Source organism: Antedon bifida, chromosome 2, assembly GCF_963402885.1.
Source record: "Antedon bifida chromosome 2, ecAntBifi1.1, whole genome shotgun sequence".
Classification (NCBI taxonomy): Eukaryota; Metazoa; Echinodermata; class Crinoidea; order Comatulida; family Antedonidae; genus Antedon; species Antedon bifida.
Window position 1 is genome coordinate 33299690 of NC_136227.1, and position 10594 is coordinate 33310283.

Here is a 10594-nt window from a genome sequence, read left to right on the forward strand (position 1 = left end):
TTCCTGATTTCTATTGGACCATTTTATGTAAACTCCCATCAATTTTAAAAACCAGACAGACAGATAATAAAGATTCTAGAGTATAGCTGCTGTTTATCAAAATTCATGTTACATAATATCATGCAACATCCCGATAAAACATTTTAAATGTCTTTCAAGGTATTTTATATTAAAATGTTTTGTCCGTAACTAATACATACAAATATCCAAAAATCAAAAAAATTCTGTCTATTTTTGTATTAAACATCTGGAGTTGATAAATCGATTATTTACATATTGTTTGATAAACATTAGTAGAGAGTAAGTTTTGCATCATCTTGAAATTTCAAATGTTACTGTACTCTTCCCGCACATTGTTGCTTCATGCCTCCATATTTTACGCTATATTTTTGTAATTATCGTGAATTTTTAGAATATAATTATGCATTTTAAATTGTAAAATAAAATCAAAATTTCTTAATGATTTATAATATATCAATATTCGTTCTAGGTATGTATATATCTATATATGTCTATTGCACTATGCAAATTACAATAGCATGAATGTTGTTTCATTTTTTATCTGTTTAGCATTTTATGGGAGGTTTAGGTGAGGGAATATAAAAAAACCATGAAATGTAAAAAAAAAACACACAAAACGAATCCAAATGAGTGTCGTGTTTCCGCTAAATATCAAATATCAACGTAAAATACACCCAAAATGTTTGTGTCCGAGGGCATCATCTAATTTCGACTACTTTTGGTGTTGACTCCGTAATCATTGTTATTATTCCAATACTTCACATCTTAATGTCTTCTTCATCATTAAAATGTTTTAATCTCTGCCGACTGATTGACAGATGTCTGTCCCGCTCATGCACGATGTCACTTTCTGAGGCGCACCCCAAATCCAGTATTGCTTTCATTTTGTAGCTTTCTTACATATACTTCAAAGTAAAGGAATACTCCGTGTGTAACAAAATCAATGGCCGTAAATAGTTCCGAATTGTATAGTTGACAATAAAAAAAAACAACTTGTCAGGGGCCGGGAAGCGATTTTTTATTTCGTACAGAAGTTGGGGCCCTTATGTGAAAGATAGCCGAACTACTTAAGTTCCTAAATATAACTAAACCTAACCCTCTAAATAATCTCTCTCTCACTATAAAGTAAAAAAGAACTTGCTCATCGGATTCGAACCCCATACATCGACAAGTCCAACACAAAACCTTTGTATTAGAGAATTGTTAGCTCATTTCTAACGTAGCTTAGGAAAAATGATTAATGAATATTCATGTTAATTTTGTGACGTCTCATGAGGGGTCCCCAAATTATGTAAGAAAAGAAATATCGTGGCCGGGAAAAGTACTCTTTTATTATACTTAATAATCATGCCATGCGAATTATTATTAAGGTAGACAAACCGTACCGGAGCACAGGTTTCTGGTAGACCACACTTTAATTACAAAAGTAGCAAGTACGTAACAAATCTACCATACAAAAAATTGCAAAATATCAAAGCCAGTGAAATAAAAATAAAAATGTTTATGAATAAACTTAATTCGTGTTTCCGCATCAATGTGTTTTTCATTCGATTTTTGTCCACTTTTTTTTTATCTCTACGTATCAAATTAATACACCACAAAAAACACCCAAAATAATAATATATCATCTAAATACACAGCACAATTTTTCTTTAGCGTCTTTTATTTTCCAGTCAAAAGTAAAGTCAAAGTTTTATTTTTGAGCCTACATATTGAAGTGAAGGAATAGTGTATAACAAACCAATAGCCGTAAATACAGTAGTTCCGAATTTTATTCGTGATACAATTTGTTTTTATATAAAAAAAAAATAATTTGTCAAAGTACTTTTATCAAAGTGCGCTGTTATTATTACTTGCCCATGCAAAATATATAACAAGATATTAAGGCAGGTTTCTGGTAAGGTTACTGCTAGTTGAGTTTATTAAAACACGCACATACACATACAACATTTCATAAACAGCAACACAATAGCGATAAGACGGAAGTTGCCATAAGATACCGGAATTACTTGTATGCAATTGACACGAGTAATTTGAAGACAATTCCGTTTAAATCGTGTTTGTAGTTTGTTGACGCGCGCGTTGTTGATCAATGTATTTGGACCTTCCCATAATGCATTGGTGCGTGTGGATTAAGGTAGTCAGGATGATGTCAGGAATTGTTTTTTGATGATTTGTGAATTCTCATAATTATATAAAGTACAAGTAGGCCTACAAGAACTGACGTGAGTTTCTTAGCGTTTCGATCAATATTATGCTTTGATTGTCCCATCAATAGATATCATGATCGTCTTTATGAGTGAGGAGTAGTGTTCTGATTCTCCTGAGGACGATCAAATTATTTATTTGATTGAAATGTCGGCGAGAAACTTAACAATTCATTCATTTCAGAACTTTATATACGCGTGGTGTACTGCAAACTTTATATAATCTTTGATTTCGTCATGAAAACCTTCAAACAATTCTCAAATTCTTCCATTTTCTTTCTTTGTCAAGTCGGCATTCATCATTTTATACCTTTTACATATTTGCTATTATTATTGTTGTTATGCTAAAACTGGCATCTTTGCACCGTCGATCCTCATTATCGCATCGTCACTGCGCCGACAATATTACAAAACAATTGTTGTTGTATTGTATTTAAATTCTGGGTAGAAAAAAAACCCGAATTTGGTTATATTTTGACATCGACATAGTGATAAAAATTAAATTGATAAAATAAATTATTTTTCAAAAACTGGTACGGTCTCATTGTCCGCTGAAGGCGCTCTTTGTTTTTTTTATTTAAAAAACGACTAGAGAGCAGGCGGTTTATGGTTTGGTATCAATTCACACACACACAGCGCGGCCTTTATGAATAATATAAAAGGTGTAGGCCTAGCCTGTTCTTCTAAGAGCCAGGAAACTTAGGTAAGCTGGGTGTTTATAGTTTTTTTCTGTTTTGGTATTACGATAGGCCTACTGGTGCCTGCCTGGCACCTAACTATTATCACACACAGCCAGCCAGCAGGGTGTACCACTCTTTTCTCCACTAGAGGCCTAGCTCACAAACAACTCTGGAGAGTCGGAGGGAAGTGTGAATTCTACTTTTAACTAGCCTAGTTTAGTAGTCTACTACTAGGACTAATTAACGTAGGTGACCTCAATGTCTGATCAGAATTGTCTTCATCTTCTCACAGCAGGATGACAGTGCGTGAAGATTACAGCTGCTATACAGACCATGGAGTTATTAAATATTAATTATATAACCTCCACCACGACCATGTAGGCCTACAGCTACATATACCTCCTGTTGGCTGTTGACAGGTAAGCACTCTTGGATACAGAGTAAAGAAACAACTATGTTTTTGCCAATTTGTAAATGTAAATTATAGTTAATGCACAATTAATGGCCAGTAGACATTTCATTCATTCTGATTTTAGCAGCAACTAGGCCTACTGCTGTATTATTACGTTTCTGTGTTTTTTTTAAGAATGAGTGCAAGAATGTTTTTACTGATAGATAGACATGTAAGTATTTCAGAATACGTCAGAGTAAAGAGAAAACTTAATTCAGTTGGCAAATGTGTTTGTCTTCATTTTTACACGTCCAATTAATGATAATACCTTTAATACAATAATATCAGTTGGACTTGTAGCAGGCCACAGACCATGTTTTGTTTTGTTTTGTTTTTTTTCATAATAATAGCAGCCATGAATCACGTTAATTTGTTTTTCAATGATTAAAAAATAATGGAAGATTGTTTTCTTATCTTTCTCAGACTAGTAATTTTAGCAATGATCCTGATTATTTCATCTTTCTGCTTTCAACAAGAGCTGGTGGGTTAGGTATCAACTTGACAACAGCTGACCCAGTCATTATATATGACAGTGATTGGGTAAGTTAAATAAATAATTACTACATTTTATTACAGCCTGATCAATAATCTGCCATACGATTTACACACAGAGTGCAATATATGCTTTTTTGCTGCGCACTTTTTGCACTCAAGTGCATGATAGTGAAAAAATAAAGAGCGCACACGTGACTCATTTCAGCGCGTCTGATTGGCTACATCCTTGAACCCATGTTATAATAATTAGTCACAAGCTTGTGGTGTAATGTTTGATTTAGTGTAGTGACTTTCAATACATTGTAAAGTAGCATTTATATAGTTGTAGAATCCAGTCAGATCTACAAGCCCAAGATAGATGCCACAGAATTGGTCAAGAAAAGCCAGTGATTGTGTACAGGTTAGTGACCATTAACACCATTGACCAGAAGATAGTGGAGAGAGCAGCTGCAAAGAGGAAGCTGGAGAAGATGGTCATTCATCAAGGTCAGTTTTGTCTTTCACACCTCCCTAAAAACCCTCCTGAACAATTTGAATAAATATGTTAAATTAATCATATTGTTTTATAGACTTCTACAGTAAAAAGCTGTGATGGATCCCATGGAACTACTAAAAGTGTTACGCTCCACTGATCACTCTGGCATTATCAAAAACTGTGAAGAACAAGTCATCAGCGACGCAGATCTTGAGCTCCTATTGGATCGCAGCGACCTTGTTGAGAATAACACAGGAAAAAAATTGAAACCAGTAAAGGAGAATGAAGTGTTTAAGGTTCTAGAATCCTGCGATGAGAATGTCATGGCGTTAAGGATCTCAGTACTGGGTTCACATACTGTATACCCAATATTGCACAAATTGAAATCTGGGATTGTTAATGGTATTTATGACATTTATTTCTATGCAAGTAGTTACTGTTGTTTTCTGCACAGCACAGTGTTCAGGTTTAAACTATTGTTAACACCAATTGTTATTACAAGTCAGCACAGTGTTCAGGTTTAAACTATTATTAACACCAAGTGTTATTACAAGTCAGCACAGTGTTCAGGTTTAAACTATTGTTAACACCAAGTGTTATTACAAGTCAGCACAGTGTTCAGGTTTAAACTATTGTTAACACCAAGTGTTATTACAAGTCAGCACAGTGTTCAGGTTTAAACTATTGTTAACACCAAGTGTTATTACAAGTCAGCACAGTGTTCAGGTTTAAACTATTGTTAACACCAAGTGTTATTACTCTTACAACATAAAGAAAATCGAAGACTGTACACAAATATATCTGAACATTAAGGAGAACTTTTAATTATTCCAATCTATATATTTTCACCCTTAAATTTATTTTATACAGAATTATATTTCACTATTTCTACATCATAACATAAAAAATAAGTCTACATCAAAAAATATATTTAAAAACACACCAATGAAACTAATCATTGATATCAAACTATATTATATAATGTCTTCATTGTTTGATTTTTGTCATTTTTAGTTTTACAAATTCTACTACAACTTTGTTCTGTTGTTGTTACTGTGCCAAAGACATCTCATAATGTGTTTATTTGTTAATTTAATTTCTAATTACGTTTTCATTTAATAAAACTGCTTTTGATAACAAATTACGTTTCATCATTATGTTCATGTTATGTTTTGTAGTTTCAAGTTGTACCACTTTACTTTTAGTATTGGATGGTTAAAACCATCCAATACTAAAAGTAAAGGGTGAAATTACATTTACGATTTAATATTATTTTATCACATAATATTATCACATAATTACTTTAAAACACGCACAACCAATTCTATACAATATATCAAGTAAAAAACATTGCATTATTATAAAAGAATCATTATCATTAAATATGGCAGCACAGCTTATAAAGATTATAATGAATAAGAAACAAACATTCTTGTTTATCTGCATGCTACAGCTGTTAATAATTATTACTTCCGTTGCTAGTGTGCCGCGTGCGGAAGTACGCGCGCGCGCTCCGTCGATGAAGGTAAAGTATGTCAAAATAAAATGTTTAAAAACATTTTATGTTTTAGATTATCATATTGATTTAATCTACTATACGATTTATATATAAAAGGTCGTTTTTATATTGATTACAAATTTAATGTTAGAAATGCAATTATTTGCGATATCAAAAATTGACACCTGCTTGCTGCGAGATTTTAAAATGTGTTTGTTATATAGTAGAAGTAACATACGTTATCAGTGAAAACTAACGATGAATAAATGTAATATTTCTTATTGAACACTTTTCAGACACGTGACGAATGTCGTCAGCTGATAGATTGCAATCCCTCATGTCGAGCACCATCAGCTTAGGACACATAATGAGAAATGAAGAAAATGTATTAACATCAATGTTGTGAAGTTTACTACGAGAGATATCGAGAAAACCTAATGCTAATTGAACTTGTTTGAGAGAACATTCTGATACAAAGTCATTAAATACATCACGTGATAGATTCCCAATCATAACATATCCACATTTATCTTCAATGCCTAAAATGTGTGCAATAACTCTTCCCTTTCGCTCCAATGCCATCTTACGACAAAAGACACTGACACTAACACTATCATATTGCATACAATACAATTGCATAATTAGACGTATGAAATGCCCGTCACATTGTACACCTGGACTAATGTCATCAATAAACATTCTTATGGAGGTAGATATATCATCCAAATGATTATTTATTTCTAAATCTTTGCTTGTCATGTAATTAATTAATTCCTTTACCACAGTATCTTCGTGTTCTTTTTTAACAAAGTTTAAATTTCTCAACAGATCGCGATATGTTGACAAACTATTTGTAACCCAGTGCTTGAGGAAACCGCCAGCTTTATCACCAAGGAAACCAATTGCAAACTCTCTCGCTCTGTATAAATGCCCACTCTCTCGTATCACCTCCCACTCATCATCATCCAATGGTGTAAGTAATGTTCGTACATCTGAGCACTCGTTCTCCATACCTTCACTTTCACATAATTTGCACAAGTAAAATCCCACCAATGACTCTACTATCAACTTGTGAGGAGGCATAAAAACGTTATCAAAATTCGATTTTAAAATCGGTGCTTCTTCGTAAACAAATCCAAGTTTCACAGATATGTCAACCAAATATTTATTCGTATGTTTATCATTCAAATCTTTCATGTTTATTGAAAGTTGATTTACTTTCAACCTATCATACATACATTTTCCCAACAAAATCATAGCATTTACATATTTTGCTGGTGTGTCTTCAAATTTAGAAAGCTTTGGGAATTGTTTCTGTTTGTTGAACTGATTTAAAATGTTACGAAATATTTCTTTAAAAAGTTCAGCTTTATCTGTAGGAAGGCTTTGACTGCCTTCCCATAGCAAACAGATTGAAAAAAGCAGCATGGGATTTTTGCACATTAAATATACGTCTTCATGTTTACGTTTTCGCGAAGACCCATCGTCTATGAAAATATCTAATTCCTTTCTAAGGGAATTTCCCAATTGTGGTTTTCCAAAAAACTCAAAATGTTTGTCAATATACTTTCCTATGCTCTGTTTATTAAATCCCTTAACCCTTACATGTACGTCACTCTCTCTTACGAATTCATCTATGTTTTCAGATCGTGAAGTAAGTATCACGGTACTTTCTTCTAGGTTGTTCTTTTTGAACAGACTAATTACGCTTGGATTATTAAATCTCAATTCGTCTAACCCATCTAGTAGCAGTACAACTTTATCGTCATGTTTGTTTATGAATTTCTTAATTAACCGTGGATCATCTGGGAGATCTGTTTTTAAATTAAAATCTTCCATATCCAGTTGCTTTACAATGAGATCGGAAATGTTATCATCTTTGTCTAAATCCCGTACACTTAAAAGAAATACAATTTTACCTTCAAATGATTTAATCGATTGAGTAGCCGTAGCCCAGTTGTATGATAAATGCCGTAATAAGGTAGTTTTACCTATCCCACCCTCTCCATCAATAAGAGCTCTACATCCAGGTTTGGAGCTGATAACATCTACCACTTCTTTTAATGTTGTTGGTTTGCAGTCTTCATTCTTGTCACCTTCTTTCAGTAGTTCCAAATCAGTAAACATCTGTGAAATGTCAACATTGTATCTATCACGCATTGTTGCTGGTGTAAATCTACTGGCCTGTCTACACAATTTCTCTTGTCTTTGAAGCAGATATTCTTCAATCTTGTCTAGATGCGAAGAAAAATGACAAAAACAATATTTAGTAAAATAAATTTATTTTATTTAATAATGGCATTGTAATTTCTAGTACTGTAATACAATAAGTAGTGCTGTGGCCGCGCCGAAGTAGTAAACCAAATAAATAATATAGAGGGCGACAAACATAATTTATTATCAATCAGAAAGAAAACTCTGTTAAACGACTGGTGGTCGCCAGCAAATCGTAACAACCGATAAATGTAGAGCAATCCACCGCTTAAACCTCCAGCTGTCCATAGTAACTACATTAGCTATGAGGCAATTTTGTTACTCCAATAACTACAGTAGATGGTGTTTTGTTTTTGTTTTTTTATTTACTACATAAGATGTTGATGTTTCAATATTAGTAGCTATAGGCCTACTGGAGGTTTTTAAAGCTGATTTTTCCGACGACATTAGCGTTGTAACACGCATATAGGTAGGTGAAATAAAAAATGTGTTGTACAGTAGTATAACAAATTAAAGATTTGTCAGGCATCTCAAAGTGATAGTTTTGACATTTCATTTAATAGGGAAGTTAAGTTAAAATTTTAAATAAATTTGCTTTATTCAGAAATATTGCACGCGTGTACGAATTAATTTAATTTAAAACCTTGCCATTTATCCTAAATTAAAATTAACTGGTTTGCAATATTAAATTTAATTGATTTTGCGCATTTTATTCTTTGTTATTTCGTGAACAGAGTTAAATGATACACGACCCAGGATTTTTTTAAAATACCATATGCATGTATTTTATTAAGTTTAAAGGCTATTTGTTACGTAAGATGTTTATGATTTATTTACATTTATTTATGATTATCCACAATGTCATGCAAAATATATATACAATTGTGCATTTAAAGTCTTTTATTTCAAATTAATTATGATTAAATGAGCAAAATTAAAGTAAGACGATGTGATTTGATTATTCATTCAATTTTTAATTTTAAGCTAGGTATTTCTGTGTAAAGGTATAATGTGTGTAATATGAGTCTTACTTATTATGATGTTAACAACATTTCGTTTTTAAAATGAGAAGCTTCCTATAATTGTTTATCGTTGTTTAAAATGATTTTGTTTAAATATTATTCTTAAAGCAATTCTAACCTGTTTCTGATTTAACCTCTTTTCGAATTCCTTGTTCATTATGCCTACTACTGGTCGCCACTTGCCCTGTTTTAATAATCACATAAAAAAAATGAAATAATTATACCTGTACTACCAAAAATATTGAGAGCAAAATTATACGGTACATTATTAGTAACTCATCTGTTTCTGGTTTAACCTCTTTTCGCATTCCTTGTTCTTTATTAGGCCTAATATAACTGGCTGCCACTTGCTCTGTTTTAATAATAGAATAATAATAAGAAAAAAAATGAAATAATAATACTACCTAAAAAATTCCGATTGAGAGCAAAATTATACGGTACATTATTAGTAACTCACCTGTTTCTGATTTAACATCTTTTGGCATTCCTTGTTTTTCATTACTACTGGTTGCCACTTGCCCTGTTTTAATAAATGTTATTATTAGGTAGGCTATTTGTTGCATGGACGTTTATGACTGAAACTAAACTCACAATCTGCGTCATAATCACATTCATTTATGATCATCCACAATTGTATGCCAAAAATGGCATGTACAATTGTGCATATAATTAATACTACAGTACCTGTGAGTGTGACGTGTATCCATGAAAATTAAAGGGATTATAGAGGGCGGCAAACAAAATATATAATTAATCAGAACGAAACTTTTAACGGTGTTTGAGTTAATATGATTGGAACTACAGTACATCAGCATGAAATAGTACGGTCAATTACTATTATTGAATTTGATTACAAAATCTCATGAATTGTTTTAGACATTTTATTTTCAAATAATTATGATTAAATGAGCAAAATTGAGATGTGATTTTATTTAATAAACTTTATTTAAAAATAAATTATATATCTATCTAAACCCATCAAACAATTAATTTAGTGTACTTTCTAAATAGGAAATCTCGTGTGTACAATTATTGCATTTAAATACCATATTATTATGTTAATGCATAATAACTGAAGTAACTCACTTGAATCTGATTTTATCAAGCCCAATCTTTTGAAAAAAGTAACAAAGCAAGATTTTCTTGATAATATCATGATTGTTGTTAATGCATAAGAATGTTTTATTGTTACAAAAACTTCGTTTTTCCATTGATTGTAGTATAGGCGGAATTGTAGAGGGCGGCAAACAAAATTTTTAATCCATCAGGGGTTGTCTAAATATGCTCAACAGAGGGCAGCAAATAGAAAAATAACAATTTTCAGATACACCGTGCGGAGTGTTAGTGTATTAAAATACTAATAAAACATAAATATTTACTCTGAAAATCTAACTTTTTAGTAGACCTAATTTTATTTGTATTTAGTAAACAAACTTTGCAATACGGATTAGAATTAAGCTTATTGGATCTCAAAGAATAATAATATGTGTAATATGAGTCTAATTACTTATTATGATGTTAACAACATTTC